Source organism: Mauremys reevesii, linkage group 11 (genome assembly GCF_016161935.1).
Source record: "Mauremys reevesii isolate NIE-2019 linkage group 11, ASM1616193v1, whole genome shotgun sequence".
Taxonomy (NCBI): domain Eukaryota; kingdom Metazoa; phylum Chordata; order Testudines; family Geoemydidae; genus Mauremys; species Mauremys reevesii.
Genome location: NC_052633.1, coordinates 47,110,714 through 47,135,342, shown reverse-complemented (window position 1 = coordinate 47,135,342; position 24,629 = coordinate 47,110,714). Strand labels below are relative to the sequence as shown.

The 24,629-nt window shown below is 40.0% G+C and overlaps 1 protein-coding gene across 1 annotated transcript in view; it reads left to right on the top strand.

The window, feature by feature from the left end:
• Positions 1-24,629, top strand: part of PKP4 (plakophilin 4) — a 213,957-nt gene that overhangs the window by 334 nt on the left and 188,994 nt on the right. The window lies entirely within an intron of this gene.

Here is a 24,629-nt window from a genome sequence, read left to right as displayed (position 1 = left end):
CCCCAACAACCCTTTGCCCCCACTTGGCCGTCCCCAGCCTCTCCCCGCTTGGCCTGGCTCTTTCCCATACCCCACCCCCGATCCTTTCCCCCCTTAGCCTGCCTCTCCCCGCACTAGTCTCGCTTCCCTCCCCCAGCCTTACCCATCGCCCCCCAGATATTTCCCTCCCTCGGCCTGGCTCTTCCTCTGATCGCCCCCCCCCCCGCCTTTGCCTGACTCCTTTCCCAAAACTCTCCCCCTAACGCCCTCTCCATTCCTAACCTCTGGCGCCCAGACCGCTGCTCCCCCGGCCCTCCCAAGCAGCTCGTGTTTCCCTGTAAAATTGCCTTTGCTTGGGCTTAGGCTGAATGAACGCAGCCAGAGTCTCCTCTAACCCTTCCCCGCGCTGGGCTTCTAGGTGGCAGGCCCACGGCACGGCCCCTCTGCGGTCCCCGAGCCCCGTGGGGAGGGGGCAGAAGGCTGCCTGGTTTTGCCTGCATGTTCTAGGAGTGCGACAAACAGGGCGCTGGCGGAGCGGAGCGCAGGGCGGATGAGAAGGCAGGTGTGCGGCTCGCACGGTGTGTGGGGCGGGGAGAGGCGAGGGGGACACACGCGGTTTGTTCCTGGGGCTTTAGATTGTGCTGGAATGTGAGGAATGCGCCAGGGGAAGCGCGCACACAACCCGCTGCAACAGATCGCTCCTTGCCCAGCTCTCCTCCAATAGTCAAAGGTCACTAGAGCATCTACCCGGGAGCTAGCGAACCTCTCTCTGTTTCCATGCTGCAGAGAGGGCAGGAGCGGTGTCTGCTTGCCTTAATGCCTTCGGCGTGGCGTTGCACAGGTTCAGGTTAGAGTCTCGCTGCATTTCTCCGCGATGAGATCAGTTTGAAGGTTGCTTGTCCCTCACCGGGCCCGAGTTGAGCAAGGCTGGATATTCACTTCCTCCCCGTTATCAAGGGCCTTTGATTTCTGCGCCAAGTTTTTGCTGAAAGATTTGTGCAATTGGTATTTAAATTGTTTGGTGTATGTTCCTAAGCCGAGCTGCAGAAGCTTTGGTGGTGGTAGCGGCGGGGGCGGGCGGGCGGGAGGAGGAGAAGAAAAATGTTCGTCGTGTGTGGTGTTGCTGCAACACACATTTTGCTATATGTTTTGGTTAATACTTGTAAACTGCGATCTAATCTGGAAAATATTTCTGTGCATGGATCCTTCTTGTTTAACATGAACTAACGTTCTTTATAATACTCAGCTGCATTTATACTCTCATATAATACGTAATGAAAAGGAACAGAGAGGCAGTGTTTTGCCAGAGATGGGACAGATAGAACTGTCTGGTACTGTTAAATTACAGGGCGTGTCAATTACCATCTGAAACAACACAGAAACCCAGCAGGAGGCAACAATCGCCACCACGTCTTTCCCCAGATTTACATTTGTTAGCACCAGGGCGATTTTCATTCTGCTATTCAAACTGTCATAGCCATTTAAGTTGATATTTGTGAGGAAGTGATTTGGGAGTGGTAGGGAGAGAAAAAGGGATTTAGAAAACTTTTAGAAAACAATAGTCCAGCTGTAGATAAAATAACAACACTAATAGTGGGTGTCTGAGCATAGTCTAATGGTGATTATTTTCTGTCTGTGGCTTATGTTTCTCTGTCAGATCAAAGAAAATAATTACACAGTGCTTAGCTAAAGAAACTGTAGTAGCTACTAATCAAGTCCAAGAACTATCATGCAAACTGCTGCTTTGACAAACATTGTTTGGACAGGTTTGTTAATAGGGCCGCATGATCAGGATATCAAGCTGAACTGTTAAATCTGTTTGTGGGTATTTTTTAAGCTAAAGGAAACAGCATTGTATTCCTCCACAGTGATTATTATACTGAACTACCTTATGTCCACAAGCCATGAGGTGATCCCTAGTCACTGATCTATGTTGAATACAATTTAAAGATTAGGTATGCTTTTGATATAACTAAATTTCAGATTGCATACCAACACCCAAACCTTAAATGAAGAAAACTATCTAAGCCCTAAAATCCTCTACTGTTGGTGGTAGGAAGTACAGCTATGAGAATCTGGTAACTTGGCAGCCTTTTTTGTTTGATCAATAAGCAACACAAATAGGAAAAAAGTGACAAATCTTCAAAATAAGAGCATTTCTGGGTGACTGTAGTGATACATGCAGCTGTTTTACAGCTAACACATTTGCCTCTGAGGATAAATTGAGTTTCCTATCTTGGCTATGTATGGACATTTTGCTACAATCAAACAAAAAGCATAAGGAAATTGAGAGACGTGATTTAGCAGTCAACAGTCCCATCCTGTCTGGAGGAAAGGTGTTGAGAGGTGCAGAATTGGAAGAGTGAAAATGGATTTTAAAATTCTTGGAGTTTGGGTTGTTTCTGCACAAACCCGTATTTCTGTGATCAATGAATATTCTAAATTGGAAATCCTAAATTGTGTACAGGAACATTGTATATATTCTCGTAGGAACACTAATTTTCAGAAGCCAACTCTACTTTGCTATAAAAGTATGTACAATATCTTACTACAGTTGAAATAAATATGTATGTAGCCCAGGGTAGATTAAGCCTTGTGTTGTCTTTTTAATTTTCCACTGCATATTAATTCTAAATTACAGTACAAATGCGCATGTGATGTATAACTAAAAATAAAACTAACTGCAGGGACAGGTGTGGCCTCGACTTTATACTACTTTATAATACTTTATAGCTAGCTTTTGATTCTGCTGATGGCTGTCACTCCTTTTATTAATCATTGTACAAGGCTTGGGAAGGGCAGGGAGAATAAAGCTTTCTTGACTTATTGAACAGATAGCCCGTACACTTTTTGTCTTGGAAAGACATTGACATTTGGTGAATTTCTGATACCTCTGAAAATTAAAATACGGTATTGAAACTTAACTCTCAATTTTAACTGTATTTTTAAATTGGGAAACAAATGAAATTAAAATATCTATCTTTAAAAGTTCAATCAATACTGGTTCACTTTGATAAAACTGTAAGTGCTGTCTGACCCTTGGAATAGGCTACTAAAACTATTTTTGTTTACATGTAGGTAGCATGAACAATATGCTGTGTATCTTCCACTCAAAGGTGAAGGGAGTAGAGGCTGTAGAGCATGGCCTCTGACCTAAACAACTTCAAAATGTAACAGAAAATTAAACGATAAGAGGTTTTTTTTGTTTGTTTGATCCTCCTTTCAGTAGAAGTTATATGCTTTAATCAAACTGGTACACTTTAAGGAAGTTTTTTTTTTTTAGAAAATACATTTTATACAGGGAGAGAATTCACCCCAGTTTTCTGATTGGAAATGTTATATACCTTGTGTGGCATTCTCTTAAAGCATAGCATTCTCATTTACTGCTCTGTGTGCCGCAGATGTATTTAAAAGGTAAAAGAAAAAAGTAATAATATGATATAGGATTTTATTAATGTTCTAGCAGCTTCATGTGTTGGCAAAATATTGATTTTTTTAAAAAAAAAAGATAATTTTTAAAAATGAAAATGGTATTTAACGTAACAGGTAGTTCTCTATTTTTACATTGCCTATATTAAACAGTTATGAAAATTATGAGAATAAGCACCTCTACAGAACTTGTAAAAGAATTGTGTTGTATGTTTTTAATGTGTGCTATATCAAATGATAGGCATAAAAAAACCCTGCATGTATTCTGTGAACTTTTGAAAGAAATACTATGCATATTCACAATTTGAGTCACATAAGTGCTCTTTTGTTTCATTTTAACTGGATACAATTGAATGTTTCACCTCTTTTGTGATTAGGTATTTTGCAGCAGATAATACAGTTAACTGTGACACAATGTTATTGAGACTTGCATTTGGATTATTTAAACACATTAGTACTTCACCAGTTATAAACAGATCACAGAATATGGGACTTTTTCTAATAGCATCTCAGTAAAAGAAATCTGTTGTATTACTAAGTACAGAAGAATCAACTTCTGAGGCATGCCTCTGACATTCTGTTGTGACATTATGTAGTTATAAGAAAGCACTGTGACTAGTCCAAGGAGCTTAGTGATCATAGTAGAGTTTATTGCTGTAGGCAGAATAAACATGTCAGTGATCACTTGCATTATTGCCAGGATATGCTTGTTAAATGTGCAGAGAGAACAAAACAACCAAAAATTGAATGGAATAGTAAGAGGGTCTGAGATTTTTGTTGGAAAAGGGCTAGGCAGTTAGGTACCTACTACTCAGTATTTTGTATTGCCCCAACAGCTCCCTCATTCTTCTTCCTCTGCTCCTTCCTATTGTACTTTATACCTACTGTTACATTTAACTTCAACCTTGTCTGTAGGAGAAAAGTTGAATGTTCTTAACTAAATAGATTTTAAAACTAGTTAAATTGGTGCAGACCACTCATGTAGAAACAATCGAACTAGTTTAACCCTTGCTTATTTTCATTTGTATTATCATAGCACCTAGGAACCTCTGTCAAGGTTCAGGCCCTATTTTGCTAGGCAAATGGGTAAATAACAAAGAACACAGTCCCTTTCCCAGAGAGTTCACAACCTATATGTCAGACAGTATACAACAGGTGGATGAAATAGACAAATGGAGTGGGAGGCTGAGATAAGGAAGAGTTTAGAACAGAAATCTCAATTTGCCACTTACCTTACCACTGCAGGACAGGGAATGCACTTGTAAACATTATTGCAGAGGCAAGTCTCTTCCCCCCCCCCCCCCCCCGCCCGATGTTTCTTCTGAATTTACCTGTACTCCCAGGGCTCATACTCCAATTTTGCGGACTGTTTCTTAATTTAATAATTTACTGACTGAAGCTAAACCAGTTTAAGCCCATTCAGTAGAGGGTCTGCAGTTGTTTAACCACATCAATTTTTAAAATGATCTAGATAAGTCAGTGCAACTGTGCATAAAGATGTAGCCTTAGACTGCAAGAACTCTGGAGCCAGCCCTGATCTTCTATTGTGTACAGTGCCTACCACAGTTGACTCTGTGATTTTTGTTTGTGACCTGTAGCAACTAATATAACGTAAATTATAATAGTGAGGGCACACAGGAAACATATGTTATGATTAACAGTTAATCATAGAGCACTACAGATTGAATAAACTGATTACTTTACTTAAACTGCAAAGCATTCCTTTAAACTTGTATCCAACCTTTATAGTGGAACTTCACATAACAAACTTGTTTAAAATGTGTTCAGTCGGCTGCTAACACTAACAGGATAAATGTCTAGTAGGAAATGTTGTTAACTGCTTCGATGCCACATTAAATAGTATTTTCTGGGCAACATGTTGCAGTTTTGCTTCTAACCTTTTTAAAAAAAGCTTGTGATACCAAATGATTCCATGTAACTTTTGACATGCTTTCCTACTTGAGATTTCTGAAAATAGAAGAAGTTTATATTTCAGTTTTTGAATTTTTGAAGAAAGTCCCTCACCCTTTAAATTCCAAACTGTTAGAGCAGGGATGGGCAAACTACAGCCTGAGGGCCGCATCTGTCCCTTCAGATGTTTTAATCTGGCCCTAGAGCTCCCGCTGGGGAGCGGGGTCGGGGGCTTGCTCCGCTCCACATATGCTGTGGCTACCAGAAGCAGCGGCATGTCCCCCCTCTGGCGCCTATGCGTAGGGGCAGCCAGGAGGCTCCACACGCTGTCCCCACCCCAAGTGCCGCTCCTGCAGCTCCTATAGGCCGAGAACTCTGGCCAGTGGGAGCTGCAGGGGCGGCACCTGCGGATGGAGCAGTGTGCAGAGTCTCCTGGGCTCACCTCCACGTAGGAGCCAGAGGAGGGACATGCTGCTGCTTCTGGGAGCTGTTTGAGGTAAGCGCCGCCTGGAGCATGCACCCCTGACCCCCTCCTGTACCCCAACCCCTTGCCCCAGCCCTGATTCCCCCCCTCCTGCCCTCCAAACCCCTCATCCCCAGCCCCACCCCAGAGCCCGCACCCCCAGACAGCGTCCATCACCCCCGCCCCCCCCACCCCACAACCCTGCCTCAGCCCCCTCCTGCACTCTGAACTCCTCATTTCTGGCCCCATGCCAGAGCCCTCCCTCCCTCCCGCACCCCACTTTTGTGAGCATTCATGGCCCGTCATACAATTTCCATACCCAGATGTGGCCCTCGGGCCAAAAGGTTAGCTCACCCCTGTGTTAGAGGTACAACATCGAATTGCTTATTTACCAAGAAGTTTCCGTGCGCTACCATCTTTACTTAGATTTGCCCTTGTACAAGATTTCAACTGTAAATCTAAGAGTAAACTCTAAGGATAACTGTGGCATGTTCAAATATAAACAAGATGATCAGACATCACTAAATGAACATAGCTCATACGTCTTATAGCCCTTGTTGTAATAGGAACAGATATTTCTTTTAAAACACAAGTACTTAGTTGAAAGAGAAACTCTCCTTTCTAACTTCCAATTAGTTGTTTTACAGGACTTTTGTAAACACTGTATTGAAACACTTTGATGGTTTTTTTGTTCTTGAGAGCACTCCTCCTGGGGGGAAGGTGAGGGTGTCAAGCTGATATTAGTGTCATTTTTATTTTTAAAAGTATGTTAATTACAATATTGACATAATATAGATACTGAAAAACCCTATTAACTCATCTTTCAATTTTAGAAGTTTTAATATAAAAATGCTAAAAGTGGAGTATTTGTGTTCCTTCATATTTAAACTCAAGTTGTGCTATTGAACGCTGTATTTTTAAATACTACACATTACAGGGATCATAATTGTCATTTTATCTAGATTAGTCATGTTTTCTTGTGATGGATCCACTGCTCTGGACAGAAAACATAACCCATGGGTATTTTGATCTAGTCAAATTGGAAGGAGACAGTTCCTCTATCTTTTGTGGGGGTGTGGGAAGGGTGAACCAGCACAGCTGAAATCTGAATCTGGTAGCCCTCTTCAGAGTGTCTATTCTGCTCTGTGCAAGCAGAGGCTTCTTTGTGTGTGAGATATGAAAGCCTTTTGCAAAGGATTATTTCATCTTAAGTTATTTCCCTGTTTTTTTCTTTTTTCTTAGTAGTTTTCTCCTTTTCCCTCTAGTTTGGTCTCTGGAAGAGAGAGGAGGTCTTTATAGGTGCATTTGGGGGACAGCTGAGGACTCCCCTAAATTAGCAGTAGATGACTAGCATTTATCAGTAATTGAGCACCCCAGCAGCAATTGTTTGGAAAGCAGTATGGTGCATAGGAGGCAAATTTGTTTGCTTCAGAAATCTTTGTTAATGGTTACCTCCCTGGAACTAAACACAGCTTCTTCCTGCTTTGCTCTACAGTGAATTGGGTAAATGGCAAGGGGTCCAGTAAAGTGGCTTTAGCAGAGATCAGCTTTTCTTTCATAATCACTTCATGCCTCCATTGTGTTGAGAGTCAATCCTCCACTTTCAGAGAAAGAATACTACCATGAGGACAGTAGGAGAGCAGTTTTTGAACCAACACAGTCAGTTTTACTTGCTGGCATTTCCCTTATTCTCTCCATAACTAGTATCAAACTACAAATCTTGTAAGGAAAGTTTAGTTGCCGCTCTAGGCTCTGTGTAGATAACCAACACCCAGGTTCCTCCCCCGCATACACACTCACTCCATATGCTTTCATTTCTGAATTGACTGCTCCTTCTCTGGCTACAATCCCGGCCAGGGTGGAGTGGGGAAGGAACTTCCTGTTCAATATGCCTGTGCAGGGGCCAAGACTCTCTTTGGTTACCTTAAAGCCACAAGTCCTTCTCATTACATCCGTGTCCTTATGCTCAAAGCAGGTTTAAAGAAGGCAGTACTACTTTAACCCTTCACTGCGGTTATATTTACTTCTAGCCTATCTCAGTATTCCTAGGAAAGATGATTTTAGGACAGAAATGTTAAAGTATTTGAGCAGGGAACATCTTTCCCCCTTGTTTAGCTCTCCTACTGAAAAGGGAAAAAAGATAAGGATGGGAGGAAATTAGCAGTTCCTGCAGCTCAGTCTGAAATGGTGTATTGGCATGACTTAAAACAGAAAAACAAAATCTTTCTTTGTCCTAAGATTCCTAGTATGGATTAGTTTATTCTATCCCTTTTCCAATATCTGATTATGATGCTCAGTATCACCAACTCCAAGCATTTAATCGTGAGTCAAGTCCTCAAAAAATCATGGGACTGGCTTAAAAAATGAGAGTTGAAAAAGTTAATGTTGGGTTCTTTAGATTTTGAGCCATTGTGGATCATTTTTTATTCGAACTTTTCTCTGAGGGTACTTGAAACTTTTTCTTTTTAAATTAAAATTGAGATTCTTACCTAATCTCAGGACTCTAGGATCTGGGACTTTAAGAAAAACACTAAGTGTCACAATAAAATCACAAGAGTTCACAACACTGGAAGCTAAGTGAGCTATGAAACAGAGTAGTATATCAATAGCATATCCCTTAGAAGTGTGGTGAGCTGAAAAAGGACTGTTTTCATTCTCCTTTCTTCACTCTGTAGACAAGACCAATAGGCTTTCTCCCAAGAGGAATCTGAGATCTTCTGCAGTGGAGACAGCTGAACTAGGGGATTGAAACCACGTTAAGTCCTCTAAAAAGGAGAATTGAAAGTGAATGAGATCCACTAGCCAAGTGGTGTAGAAATAGTTTAAGAATGTTTTGCTTCTGCTATCTTCTTTCAAAAGTCCAAGTGTTGGGGCTTTAAAGTCTTTAAAGATGCTAATTCTAATCCAGGGTGCATGGGTTTCTGAGATCCTTGGAAAAAAAACTATTTTTGTTCTATAATAGCTCAGTACACTAGAGTTAGCTAGGTGTTTTTGGTTTTATATCAGTCAAGAAGCACTCACTTTTTTTTTTTTTATGGGATTAACCTGTCTGGGAGGTGAAGTCACATTGAAGAAGGTCCTCAAGCCTTCCATCTGACTTTCTCATGTTTTTGGTGCACTCTTCTTTCTGGGACAAAAAAAATCTTGTACAGTATTTACAAATGACTGTCCACACCCCCTTTCCTACCTCCCTATATTGTGTCAGGACAGTTCTGTCTAGCGACCTACCTCCTGTGGAACAAAGGCTTTACTCTAACAAGACATGTATCAGTTCAGATCTGCCTTCAATATCTGACAATCTGTTGATTTTAGTATGTATGACAGAAAAAGTTTCCACTTCCTACATGTAACCTGTAAATTTCCTTGTATGAGGGGAGAAGTTTCTGGAGGATTTTTCCTTCCTTTTCTATCCCAGCTGAATTTAAATTCAGAGTTTAAAGGGTATCCAGCATATCAAACTCTCTGTTAAGTTTTGTCTAATATGGTGTGATCATAATCTCCTGGTTGAATAATTAGGCCAATTATACGTTAATGTCCTGAATGAAGTATTGATGTTCTACCTCGGAAAACTATAGGCGACTTGTTCTGTGACAAACTTCCAACAGACACTCCCTCTGTGTGACTTCCTAGAGAGGTTAGTTTCTTGAGCCTTCTCTACACTGCAGTAAGTACTCATTGCTGGCAGTGGATGCAGGAGAACTGGTGCTGACCAAGGCTTAATTACAGGTAGGCTTGGAAGCATTAGGGTTTTTTTACAAGTAAATGTTTGTAAATGTCTAGTTTACCATACACAGAGAAACTAATGACAAATATTTCCATCAATAATTGAAATTTACAGATAGGCAAACTAAGAAAAATGCTGCTTGAAAACGTAAGAGTTTGGTATAAGGATATTTACTTTGTAAGTTTTGACATGTGATGTTGACAATTTGTGTTTTAACAGTTATAAATCTTTAATCTTTTGAGTCTCAACATCTACTGTCCTTACAGAATTATTATCTGACCCACCCACTATTTCCCTCAACTGTGAAAATTTAAATAAATAGAAATTAAAAAGCTTAAAAATAAACATTCATATTTGTCAAAAATATATACATATATAAGAAAAATCTAATTGTGCCAAGCCTACTTTTAACTACAAACAATGTTCAGCATCACTTTAGAGACAGTAGGTTTTTATTACGATTTCTGAAATGAACAATTTGTCCTTAGTTACACTTGTAGTTAAACCGTGGTTAATACCAATTTTGCTGCACCTATTGCAGATACTCATTGTCAGTAATGGTATCTCATGTACTGTAGAGAAGATCTTGAGATGGGTATAGGGTGATCAGATAGCAAATATGAAAAATTGGGATGGGGGTGTGAAGGATAATAAGTTCCTACATAAGACAAAGCGCTGAATATCAGGACTATCCCTATAAACTCAGGCCATCTGGTCTCCCTGGGTGGGGAGCCCACACCTGGTTCAGGGAAGAGGTTCACTATAACTGCTGTTAGAAACACTATAACATCATGTGTTTGAGAGAGATGAACATATTCTGTAATGTATAGAAACCTTCAAGGAATGTCAATTGGGGAAAAATAAAATTTTTTTACAGCATGTCCCTTAGCAAGAGGCCTGCTACTTTATATCCCACCAAGTTAGTTATTTTCCCCTTCCTAACCTCACCCTAGACATTTTCTAACAAGCAAGTAGGGATCTAACCTCAGAGCCTCTAACAGATTATAACAAAATTACTTCTGCCTTCAAGGAGACTAGGTCATCACTGTCTTGCAAAGTTCACAAAATTCTGTTAACAACATAGATGTCCAGAAGCTTGAGGAAGGGTCTCTTGGTAATTAACTGGGGTTCATATCAAGTGTTGGTTCTTTTTTCCACCTTCCCACTAATAGAAATTAGTCGAAGTCCAGATGTTGGTAATACTATTGATCTTTGCTGATCTTCAAACTCCTAGTGTCTGCAGCTTCATTAGTAAACTCGGACTTACTGAATTATTCAGGGATTCTGGGCAAAATGGGCTTTTGGATAAAACATTACTTTTTATGGTGGTTTCTTCCTACTTCTCCCTCCCCCACCCCTCATGAAAGCTAGCTTGGAATCCCCACCGCTTCTGGAAGGGAACGTGTTTAGGACTACATTGCAACACCATGCCTCATTCTTCAGCCTTTGCTTGCATCCAAATATTTCTCACTTAATAGTTTGACTCATGATTGGTTACTAATGAGGCAACCTGGGGACCAAGGGTCTTCTAATGAAGTACTAAAAGCCCTCAAAGCTACTTAAAAAAATAAATTGCAATGTCTTACTGTTTTGGACTCTAGATCATTCTTCTTAAGACTTCATTTTAGTGAGAAGGTTAAGCAATCAGTGACTATTGTACTTCATTCAATGTTCCTTATTTTCAACTCCGCAGAAAAAGAGGTCTGCAGTTTATCCTTCATCCCTTTTTGTCCCCGTGAGCTCTGACTTCGATGGGAGAGCTTCTCCCATCGATATAGCTACCACCTCTTGGGAAGTGGATTAACTACACCGATGAGATAGCTCTCTACTGTTGGCATGGCGCATCTTCATTAAAATGCTACACCAGCGCAATGGCATTGGTACAGCTGCGCCGATGCAGCTTATTAAGTATTTAAGCTTTTTTTTAAGCATTTTAAGTTTAGACATGCTCTTAGTTCTGTGTTTTTGTTTTATTCTCCTGGATCCACTACTCCTGGACAGACCCTTTAGTAGCCTTAATAGGTTTGGTAGCATGGAATTTTGTCTTGTCTTAAAGTCAGAACGAGAGAGAAAGTTAAATGTAACAATCATGTCAACACAGTAATTGATTATTTCCAGTTTAACTTGTGGTTAGTTTTGTCTCTCCTTGGTTCTGGAGATTGTTGTATTGGAAAGGCTTCAGGGTTCAGAAAATTTGTACCATAAACTTTCAGTTTTGTTGTTTTAAAAAAACAAAGCCAAACCCTTATTTTTAATTCTGCCTTCATTTTGCTGGATAGGCTAGAAATACTGATGATTTTATTACTTCAGTCCAGAACTAATCCATACTAATAGAAAGCAACCTTAATTCTGGCATTTCCTAACTTTTGAGTGCTTAACTTCACAATCTTAATAGGTTTTCTAGCTGTTTTTTGTATGTAACTTCACATAGTTCCAACTGATTGAGAATAATATTGATTTAATGTAATATCTTCATCTGGAATTTAACTATTCTGTGAATCAAAAATTGTGCTTAGCTTTAAGTTACAAAGTACACAAAGCAGTTTTTTCCTTGTGACTGTAGAAAAAAGCACTGTAAATTATATGAAGTTGTGCAAGCTAAAACTTGTCTACAGCAGCATGGCAAGCAGAAAAAAATGTTCCATGCTTAATTCAACAAGCATTATGGGTGAAATTCACTCCTGCTGAACAAATTTTGATTACTTGCTCTTTGTGTGGGGCACTAAGTGTAGTTAGGATGGTGGATGAAGTTTATCCTTCAGCTGTTGGACCTGCATTGCCCCCCTGCAGGAATAGTTTGCAACCAATGTCACTATGTGTCTCCCACAGGGGGTTTGAGGCCTCCGTTCCTTTTTCCCTCAAGGTGCATAGAGTACAGATGCCTGCTTACACATTTCTTCCTTCCATGTCCTTTTGACACAGTTCCACTATATGGGGCTTAAGTGGCATGGAAAGCTTTAGTCTGGTCCTCAATATGTAGGTGAGTTTTACCTATTATGAACAATTTTTTGAAGAATGTTGCTTTGAAAACTTATATTATGTTTATATTTAACTGAAAACTAATTGAAGGCAAATTAAATTGGGATGAGATATTTTGCCTATGCCATCTGTGCCAGAAATAGAAAATATGTAGTGGGTGGGAGAATGTTTCCAGTATATTGTGCCTATCTGTTCATTTCTCCCCCCTCACCCTGCAAAAAAAGCATCTAAGCAGGGAATGGCCAGTTTGATTTTTATCCACCTTGATATTTACAACAACTGAGCAGCAGTTACTGGAATTCAAGGAAAATCCATGTTTTTTTTTAAATAAAAAAAATCAGATACTTTTATTAAAATCGGATTTTTTGATAAAATGCTTTTTGAGGAAAAACCCTATCTAAAGATAGTTTTAATTAAAATACATTATAGTTCAAAGATATCTCATCATGGAATAGGGATTATAAATTCTAATTCTATAGTAAAAGACAGTATATTTATGTAATGTTTAAGAAAAGTTTTGTAAATTAGTACCAATAGTTCATGGATTAGGAACCCAATTTTATGGGTTCCAGGGGCTTCTGTATAGATTATTTAGGTTAATCTTTTTATCTCCCCAGGGGAGCTAGAAGATACCATCAGAGATGCTTAGTTTTGCAGTTGCTCAAACTGTGGATTTGTGTCTCCAGGGGTAACATGCTTGTTAACAGCAAAAATCTTTAAAAATAAATAATATATGGAGGTGAGGAGAAATAACAGACCTCAACCCGATTGTTCCTCTGCAAATTTGTGTACACACAGTCAATCTCTTACTTCTCTCTAAAAGTGCAAAGTTTCAAAAAGTTAAATGAACAGAAGATTGTTGGGGTGGAACAGATCTGGACAAGAAGAAGTCTGGAGATAAATGTGAGAAGCAAGGGACGTATGCTTGTTTGGTTAAACTTTTGTATGTTTGCTTTTCAAGAAAAAAAATCCAGAATAGATAATGTTGTTGTTTTAGTCAAATAAAACAATTTAAATGTCTGTCTGGTGATGTTCTCCTCCTAATACACGATAGCAAGAAAATCCTCCAAATATTAACGATTAACCTGTTGAATTGGAGATAGTTCACTTCCCAATGACTTCATAAATATCTGCTTCAATTACCTTTGGTGAATGAAATAACCAATCATTCATTTTCTGATATAGCTGTAAAACTAATCTGAAAAGTTTTTCAAAATAAATCAGTTTAAAAATGTATAGTGTGTACCTTCTAAAAATGAAACCTGCATCTATCTCTGAGTTGTGAAGAATATGTATTAAGTTTAAAACAACCAACAAGAATGCACTTTTATGTAGAAAACCATTGTTAAATCGAGTCTTTTTGATTAGTGATATAAATCATGATTAAAATCAGTTTGATTTAAATCAAATCCACCCTGGCAAATATGTATTTATTTATTTGGATTGGCAGGTTTTTCCCTGATTGTATGACTGATTAATTGAAGATCCATTAATACAAAGTTGATTTTAAATGGTTAACTTTACCAATCCCTTTACTAGACGTCCATTAACCTGCACTGTTGGAATGTAGTGTGTCCTAATGGAAGTTTTCTCTTAGTGTTGCAATAGAGATGCTGGGACATATGTAGGCTTGGCAGAATTCAATTTTTTTTTAAATAATTTCAACATGTTTATTTTTAAGTATTTTTTCAATTTTTATTTATTTAAATTTTCAGTTGTGGGAAATTTGGGGGTCAGACTACTATAATTACAGTAGACTTGGAGATTCAAAAGGTTTATTTTATTTATACCATAACCATTATAAAACATAAATGATCAACATCATATTTCAAAATATACTAGCTTTAAATAAACTCTCAAGCAGCATTTTTCTAACTTTGCCTATCTGTAAATTTTGATTATTATTGATGAAAATATTTTTCATCAGCTTTTGTATATACAGTGAAATAAACATTTACTGACATACCAATAGAAATCTAATCTTTCTAAGCCGGTGTATATGGTATAAGATACTCTTTTTATTGGGTAGGAGTGATGCTGTCTTGAGCCTCAAGTAAATGCTGTTTATGTAACTGCAAGAAAAAGTATATTTGGGAAGCTGTTTCTAGAGCCAGTTGCAAATAGGAGATTGATACTGATTATGTAATATACTGAAATGTAGTAGGATTTAACAAGCTGAAGGAGTGATACTAGTAACACTTCCATTGTAAAAAAGCTACTTTTTGTAGAGTTACAATTTAAAAAATAAATTTGCACTTGACAAATTGTCGTCGTTTTTTAAAAAGTCACTTAGGGTGACCAGACGTCCCGATTTTATCGGGACTGTCCCGATATTTGCTTGTTTGTCCCGCGTCCCGACCAATGTTAGGTCGGGACACTGGACAAACAAGCAAAACTCGAGCCCAGCAGGGCTCGCGCCCTCCCCCGCCCTGACTCTGCCCCCTCCTTCCCCCATTGGCTCCCTCCCCAAATCCCCGCCTCTTGCCAAGCATGCCATGCCCAGGAGACGCAGGGGAGAGCGGGGCCGGGGTGAGTGTGAGTCTGGCCTGGCCCCGAGCAGGCAGGACTCGGTACCTCAAGGGAGAGTAGGGGGGCAGCCCGCGGGGCCAGGCGGCGGCTGTTCTCCCCACCTGGGCAGCAGGACTCGGGAGCAGCCGCTGCTGCAGCTCCCACTGCCGCGGGGGGAGGAAGCGGCCAAGCACGTGGCGCTCAGCAGCTGCGGCTTTGACGCCCGGGCCAGAACCCCCCGAGCCCGGGCCTGCTGCAGGGACCCAGCAGCGCGCACGCTGCGCCCAGCCCCTGGCCAGTTGTGTCTGGGCTGGCTGCCCGGCTGGTGCAATCCCACAGCGGAGGCATCGGCAGCCCAGCCCCATTCGTTCTCCTGCGGGACCCAAGCGGGATGGAGGGGCTGGGGCCTGCTGCCCCCACTCCGGGGCTGCCCGCGGGATTGCACCAGCTGGGCAGCCAGCCCAGACGCGACTGGCCAGGGGCTGGGTGCGCGCTGGGTCCCCGCAGCAGGCCCGGGCTCGGGGGGTTAATGGGTGCTAGAGCCGCAGCCGCCAAGCTTGGCCAGCGGCCGCTTCCTCCCCCTGCGGCAGTGGGAGCTGCAGCAGCGGCTGCTCCCAAGTCCCGCTGCCCAGGTGGGGAGAACAACCGCCGCCTGGCCCTGCAGGCCGCCCCCTGCTCTCCCTCCAGGTACCGCGCCCGAGTCCTGCCTGCTTGGGGCCAGGCCAGACTCACACTCACCCCAGCCCCGCTCCCCCTCTGAGTCTCCTCTCCCTCCCGCGCGCGAGGGGAGAGGAGGAGGAATGGGGCTGCTCTTTTGCCCCCTCTGTCCCTGTCCCCCCATGTCCCGATATTGACTGGGGGATCTGGGTCCCACTAGTCAGTTCTGTCCTCTGTATACTCAAACTGCAAAATAAAAAGAAAAAAAATTAAAAATAATATATTTTATATAAATATTAGAGGTTTTGTTTTTTTTTTTTTTTTGTAGGTTTGAGTTTCTTGTTGTTTTGAAGGTGAATAAAAATATGTTGCCAAAAATTAAGTGAATGTTGTTACCTGATAAGTTTCCCTCCTGCCATCTTGATCATACAGTTAATAAACATAATTATACAAGATAGAAAAATATAGTATTTGCCATTCACCGAAGCAGAAAATATAGCTGCCATTTTATGTTGATTTGTCAATTTACAATAATATCTGAATTCTATATAGGAAATCAATAAAAAAAATCATTGTCATTTGGCATTAAACTTGTCAGCCTTTATATTTTAGAATTTTAATAGTATAAGTTCTCATGTTTGAAACTTCAAAATCTACATTCAGTTCCTGCTACTCTATTAGATAAACTTACGTTTAAATGATCTTAGTGTTACTCCAGAGCATTTGAAGAACTGTGAACAATGTTTTTATTACATTTTTGTTTGAAGCTGTTAGCATGGCATTAACAGAGTCTTGTTTTCACGCATGGTTGCCATCATACATATGTAATAGTCCTTAAAGGTAATTTGCAAGGCTGCATATTGATTTTTTAAAAAAAACCCAAAACTGTAGATGTGCTAAATTTTCTAAATAAATAGGCTAAAAGGGATATAAGATTTGCCAGATTGTTGGTTCATTGAATGTTGTAGTTGTCAGTGGCTAATACTTAATGCTGATAGGAAGGAGAGAGGAACCAAATATTCCGTTTTATGCCCTGAAACATGGGGTTTGATTATTTTTTCTCTTTTCTGCCCCTCTGGCTCTGGGGGTGTGTAAATAATTAAAAAGTCCAAAAATAGCTAACCGGTGAATTAAAATAGACAGAATTATTCAGCCATTGTATTTGACTCAGTTGCTACTGTGTTAGTGAATTCCACAAATTATCTATGCACTGTCTGAAGGTAGCACTTGCTTTTATTTGATCTGAACATACTTTTCTTAATTTCAGAATGACCCCATGTTATAATAAGACTAATCTTGTTGCTGTTTGTTTAATTAGGGTGAAGGAATTTAAAAGAAGGTGATTTAAGTCAAATTTCCCACCCTCCATCACTTAAGTCAGATTTACAAAGTCTCAACCTAACCTGAAAAGAACTATTACAAAGTAATAACTTTAATTGTTATTATATTATATATAATATACACAGCATAAACATAAATAACGATCAAAAATTTTAAACTGACATTTCAGTGTTACTCATGGTAAGGTATCCTATTATACTGTTGCAAAGCTGTTGTACGTAACCAAGTATCGAAAATCAAGGGCCATTGCTACTGGCTTCTGTATTTGACGTACGGTAATTCTTCTGTGCACCTCTTCAGGCCAATATTTGATCTCTTAGGCAAATACTTAGTTTTGCCAATGGTCTTCATAGGGTTTTATTAATTTGGACCACTCTGAACAAAATTCTAGGCACTTTGCAGTAGTATTTCATGAGGCATGACAAATGCCTGGCCACCTTCTTGTTTGTATTCATCAGCTGCAAAGTGAGAAAAAATGTAATTCTGTATATTTGATCTATCCTTCCAAGACTTTGGATAATAAATTTGGAATATATGCAGAAAAGCCCTATTCTGTTATATTAATACCAATTGTTTATTGCAAAAGTCTCTTCTTGGCTATATTGCCTGCATTGTCTGTCAAAAAAATCAGTGACATGGCACTTACCACCTTTTTCATTGTACAGTACTACTAGTGATTGTAGACAAATATTCAGATGAACATTGATTCTAAGTATTTATGCTTATCATACAATGAAGCACCTCACCTAGCAATTTCTAACCCATTGTTTACATTACGGTGTATGGGGCAGTTTAAATAATTGGTTTAAATAATTTAAATCACTTTTGAAGTTACTGATGTTGAATTAAATTGAGGTTTTGTAAGGCTCATTTGAAACAAAAGGCTCATTAGATTGAACTAAAATATAAATATTGTGGGATTATTTTTTTTTAAACACTACTCCTATTAGGGTATCAGAGTTTTACAAAGGTGCTGTAATGAAAAAACAAAATACTGGAAGACTCAGCCCTGATTCTGCAAACAGTTAAAAAGGTATGTAACTTTACTCCCTGATTTCAGTGGGGATTACTCATGAGCTTAAAGTTGAGCACGTCCATAAATCCTGGAGATAAATGCATGACTCTGTGGATGGTGTAGCCAGGAGGGCTTTGGCTTCCTCAACCATAGGATGTTGTTCCAAGAAGGACTGCTTAGCAGAGATAGACTCTATCTAGCAAGGAAGGGGAAGAGCATCTTTGGATACAACCTGGCTAACCTAGTGAGACAGGCTTTGAACTAGGTTTGACAAGGGCAGGAGACAAAAGCCCATCCAAGTCCAGGAGATGGAGGCTTGGATGAAGAGTCACAATCTGGGAGAAACATGGGCAATCACAGCAGGGACAAAGGAGAGACTAGAGGGAATATAGAGGGGAAAGCTAATGAATATCTTAGATGTTTGTATACTAATGCCAGAAGTATGGAGAATACACAGGAAGAATTAAAAATATTAATGAATAATCACAATTATGACATAATTGGCACAGTAGATTAACTTGGGATATTTCACATGACTGAAATATTGGTATAGAAGGGTAAAGCTTGTTCAGGAAGAACAGGCTGGGGGAAAAAAAGGAGGAGGAGGTGTTACCTTGTATATCAAAGATATATACACTTACAGTGTGGTTGAGATAGAAGTGGGAAGCAGACCTGTTGAAAGTCTCTGGCTAAAGATAAAAGGAGTAAAAAATCCAAAGCTGATGTCACGGTAGTCATCTTCTAGAGACCACCTAACCAGGAAGCAGAGGTGGATGAGTCTCTTTTTAAACTAACAAAATCATCCAAAGCACAGACCTTGATGGTGATAGGAGATTTCAAGTAGCCAGACATCTGTTGGGAAAATAATATAGCAGAGTACAGATTATCCAACAAGTTCTTGGAATGCATTGGAGACAACTGTTTTTATTCAGAAAGCAACTTGAGAGAGACTGTTCTAGATTTTATTATGACAAATAGGGAGAAACTGGTTGAGAATTGGAAGGTGGAAGGCACCTTGGGTGTAAGTGATCAGGAAATGACAGAGTTCATGATTCTAAGGAATAGTAGGAGGGAAAACAGAATAAAGACAGTGGCCTTCAAAAAGGCCGACTTTAGCAAACTCAGAGAATTGGCAGGTAGGATCCCAGGGGAAGCAAGGCTAAGGGAAAAAAGAGTTCAGGAGGGTTGACAGTTTTTTTTTTTGTTTTTTTTTGTTTTAAAGAGACGCTGTTGAGGGTAAAGAGCTAACTATCCCAATCTATAGCAAAGATAGGAAGTATAAGAGATCAATCATTTTGAATTCTAATCCCACCCTCCAAAGTTTTTGGGTATAGTCCGCAAAGTTTATAAGTGTACTCCCTATGCCATTATCCAAATCATTTATGAAGATATTGAATAGAACCAGATCCAGGACAGATCCCTGTGGGATCCCACTTGATATGCCCTTCCAGCTTGATTGTGAAATATTGATAACTACTCTTTCTGAGTATGGTTTTCCAGTCAGTTGTGCATCAACCTTATAATAGGTTTGTCTAGGCTATATTTCTCTAGTTTGCTTATGAGAAGGTCATGTCCGACAGTATCAAAAGCTTTACTAAAGTCAAGATATACCCTGTCTTCCGCTTCTCCCTCCCCCCACCCTCCCAAATCCACAAGACTTGTTAACCTAGTCAGGAAGACCTGATTTAATCATGGATTTCTACATAAAAGTGCATTCTTATTGGTTGTTATAACCTTAATACATATTCTTCACAACTCAGATAGATGCAGGTTTCATTTTTAGAAGGTACACACTATACATTTTTAAACAGTGATTTATTTTGAAAACTTCAGATTAGTTTTACAGCTATATCAGAAAATGAATGATTGGTTATTTCATTCACCAAAGGTAATTGAAGCAGATATTTATGAAGTCATTGGGAGATGAACGATCTCCAATTCAACAGGTTAATCTTTAATATTTGGAGGATTTTCTTGCCATGGTGTATTAGGAGGAGAATATCAGCAGACAGACATTTAAATTGTTTTATTTAACTAAAACAACATTATGTATTTTGGATTTTTTTCTTCAACAGCAAACATATAATATTAGTTAAACATTCAAGTTTTTGAACTAAAATAGTTAAATAATAGTTGTTTGTTTTTTTTAAAACAAAAAGTAAATCAACTGTCAGCCAGGACAACATGCGAAACTTAAAATATTGGCTTCTGCAGCTAACTCAGTCGTCTTCACCTTCATTTTCCTGTTTGTTCATAATCTGGAAAAGAAAAACAAGCTTTTCTGTTTTTTTTCAGGTCCCAAACAATTTCTCAATTTGGAATGAATTAGCCCAAAGGAAGAAAATATTCTTTCCACACTGGCAGAAGAAGCTACTGCTATTAAAAGTGAGATTATCACGTCAACAGTCTCTGAATCCAAGTGCTTAAGTGACTTCCACCAGTTCACTGGTGTGACTTTCTTTAAAACATCATCAGCAAACATATATTTCTTGAATGGTTCACACTTAGCTCTGAAGTTTATTATAGTTGACATTATGGAGGGATAATTGATGGATGTCCATATCATAGCCAACTCCTCCTCTTCAGCAGTTAAGGTTTGACCCTCGTACTGAATATTGAGAATATTTGCAAGAAAATGAACTAAAGATAGTGCTTGTCCCATTCATTTTTTTAATGCTTTTAATATAACTCTCTCATTGCATATTTCTCTTTTTAAGTTCCTTCCAAATTTCAACAGCGTCAGCAATAAAACAGCTATTTCCCTGCATTTTGTTCAAGCCCACAGAAATAGGCTTCAGGGTACTCAGCATGTGTTCAACATTTCTCTTAAGTCCAGTTGAGAACTTTGGCTGTGACACTGCCATCTATTTTTTCATGTTTTTGTTCACAAACTGTCATCAGATTAGGCCAGTTCATGATATAGTCCTCAAAACAGCCCACTACTGAGTTCCATTGGACCTCTTGTGGGAGAGTTAGCTCGGTTCCTCCCATCTTTTTCAGAGCAGCTGCTGCAAAGTGGTTGTTACAGAAGTATTTAGCAATTTCAACATCATTAGCCTTTATTTCTGGAACACTGAAGTCTTTAGCTAGGAGGTGCATCAAATGAGCACTGCAACTGTATGTTATTAGCTTGGAACTCTCTTCACTCTTTTTTCTAAATTTTTTCTCATCTTGGATAAATTTGCAGCATTGTCTGTGACCAAGCTGCGTACTAGACATTTGAATTCCCCCCCCCCCCCAGTTTGTTATAGCTTTTACTGCTACTTCTTGTAAGTATTCTGCTGTGTGTGCATTTCCTGTTGTATCAATTGTTTCTGTAAGGAAGACGTTTCCTTCTTCTGTTGTCACACAAGCACATACAACAGGATCTTTGTGGACATTGCTCCAACCTTCAAGACTCAAGTTAACAATTTCACCCTCTAGACCTTTTGCACACTACTCAATTTCTCTTTCATACACTTTATCCAGCAATTTGCCTGCAACATCTTTGTTGCATTGTTTGCATTTTGCACGCATGCCTGTCTTATCCATAGGTAGAGGAACTTCATTTAAAATATTCCCAAACTGGCTCTCTTTTACAGCCTGCTGCCATTATAGGTTTTCTCTTCTAGGGAGAGAATGGTATGGTAGATCTCAAATCAATGAAGGCTACACTCAGAAAGACCTCAAGACTTCTGGAATATGCTGCTCTAACAGTTTCACTTATGTTTCTACTGGCTCTCCCTCCCTTCTCACATTTATCTCCAGACTTCTTCTCTTTGTCCAGATCTATTCCGCCCCCAACAATCTTCAATTCATTGAATTTTTTGAAACTTTGCACTTTTAGAGAGAGATAAGGGATTGACTCCATTTACACAAATTTGCAGAGGGACAATTGGGTTGAGGTCTGTTATTTCTCACCTCTATATATTTATTTAAAAACATTTTTGCTGTTAACAAGCATGTTCTCTCTGGAGACGCAAATCCACAGTTTGAGAACTGCAAAACTAAGCATCTCTGATGGTATCTTCTAGACTGAGCACTGAGTCCTATTGGGTAGATTAACCTGAATAATCTATACAGAAGCCTGTAGATCCCCATAAGTTTGGGTCCCTAATCTATGAACTGTGGGAGCTCATTTTTAAAGAGACAGTGGTTTGAGGTTGGCTAGATTAGTATGTGAATAACCCAGTACAATAACTCCTCACTTAACGTTGTAGTTATGTTCCTGAAAAATGCAACTTTAACTGAAACGATGTTAAGCGAATCCAGTATCCTCATAAGAATGAATGTAAATGTTGGGGTTAGGTTCTAGGGATTTTTTTTTTGCCATACAGTACAATATTATTGTTTGGGAGGTGCCCCCGCCTTACCCCACACAGGCACAGCCCACTGGCACTGGAGACAATGAGGCAGGCAAGGAGGCTGAAGGTGGTGTAGGTTAGGAGAAGCACGTTGTGCAGCAGCAGTTTCCCCTAATCTGCAAGCACCAGGGGCGGGGTACTCTACCCTCAGCCCCCCCACTCCACCAAGCCCCCACCCTTAACCCACCTCTTTTTCCCCCCTCTCCTCCCCCTTTACTCTACACACCTTGTCCTCGCTCCTCCCTCCTGTCTGCGGCAATCAGCTGGCTTACGATATTCAGGGGGCAGGAGAGTGGAGGGAGGAGTAAGGACTCGGTGCCTAGCCTCTCCCCTCCCTCCCGCCCACGGTAATCAGCTGGTTTGCGGTGTTCGGTAGACAGGGGAGGGAGGGGGAGCCTGCGTGCCGAGTGCTCGCTCCTCTCCCCACGCTCCTGCCCCCTGAACATCGCAAGCCAGCTGATTGCCATGGGCTGATTGCCACGGAGGCAGGGGGGGCATAGGGGAGCTGATAGGTGGGCTGCCAGTTTTGGACAAAGCAGGCAGCCCAATGATGTTATAGCGAAGCATTGCACAATTTTAAATGAAGCACGTTCTGTAATTGAGCAGGGGTGTAAGATCAAAACAATGTTAAGCAAGAGGACATTAAGTAGGGAGTTACTGTATATTGTTGGGGAAAGTGGCAAAAATAAAACTGACACACAAGGTTGTTGGGGTAAAATCTTTTATTGGACCAGCTTCTGTTGGTGAGAGAGACAAGCTTTCAAGCCACATAGAGCTCTTCTTCAGGTCTGGAAAAGGCACTCTGGGCATCACAGCTAAATGCAAGATGGAACAGATTGTTTAGCATAAATAGTACATATTCTAAGAGACCATTCACGGTAGAGTGGCCTGTTAACACCTCTATAGTCATAGGACAAAAAGACTGGGTTAGTGGGTTACAGTTTGTAATAAGTCATAAATCCAATGTTTCTGTTCAGTCCATGCTTTTTAGCATCTAGCAGAGTGATGAATTGAACTTAAACTCCCAGACTTGTCTTTTGAAAGTGTTGTACAGGCTTGAGACTTGGTGAACATGGAACACATTCAGCCCATTATCCACCCAGTACAGCACTGTGGCTAGAAAGGCTAATGCAGTCCTTGGATATCCAAACAGTGAGATTGTACCACCTCTGTATTTGGCATTGGTGTGACTGCTGCTGGCATACTGTGTCCAGTTTTGGAGTCTTCATTTTATAAACATCCCTCTTAAATTGGACAGGGTTCAGAGAAGAGCTGCATGAATAATCATGCATCCGACGAAGTGGGTATTCACCCGCGAAAGCTCCTGCTCCAAAACGTCTGTTAGTCTATAAAGTGCCACAAGACTCTTTGCTGCTTTTACAGATCCAGACTAACATGGCTACCCCTCTGATGGATTAAAAAGGATTAAAAAACATGACTTATAGTAAAATACTCAAGGAGCTCAATCTGTTTAGTTTAGCAAAGAGAAGTGACTTGATTACAGTCCTAAGTACCCACATGAGGCACAGAAATTTGATAACCGGGCTTTTTAATTTAGCAAAGTTATAACAAGATCCAATGGCTAGAAGTTGAAGCTAGATAAATTCAGATTAGAAATAAGATGCACATTTTTAACAGTGAGGGTAATTAATCATTGGAACACCTTTCCCACGGGGCGTTGTGGTGGATTCTCTGTCACTGGCTTTAAATCAAGATTGGATATTTTTTCTAAAAGATGTGCTTTAATTCAATGAAGAACTATTTCACTGCAGTCCCATGGTCTGTGTTATGCAGGAGGTCAAACTAGATGATCACAGTGGTCAGGGACATTATACAAAGACTTCTCAACAAATGTCTGTAATAAAACTATATAATTTGTCTTTATACATTTGTTTCTGTTATATCCAGGGTGACTTGAGTAGTGACTAGATTTTTTTTTTTATTTTTTTTTTACACTTCTACTGGCAATGTGAAAAAAGTGTGGCATGATGTTATCAGTGGGAGCAGCAAAAAGGCATCTTGCTGGGAGGAAGGAGGAAAGAGTAACATTTAGTCAACTTAAAGACTCATCTTTGACCTTGCTCTGATCCATAGTGCACATTCAAAGTCTGATTGTCCCTGTATTTGGTGAGGGGGGAGCAAGAACAAGAAGAGCTGATTCTTTGTCCTCTCCTGGCCCCACTCCCACTCAAAGTTTCTCAGGGTTTCTAATTAATTGAAAGCCACACTTCCTCAAAACTGCAGGCAAGAACAAATTTATCTAACTTATTTTGCTTGGTT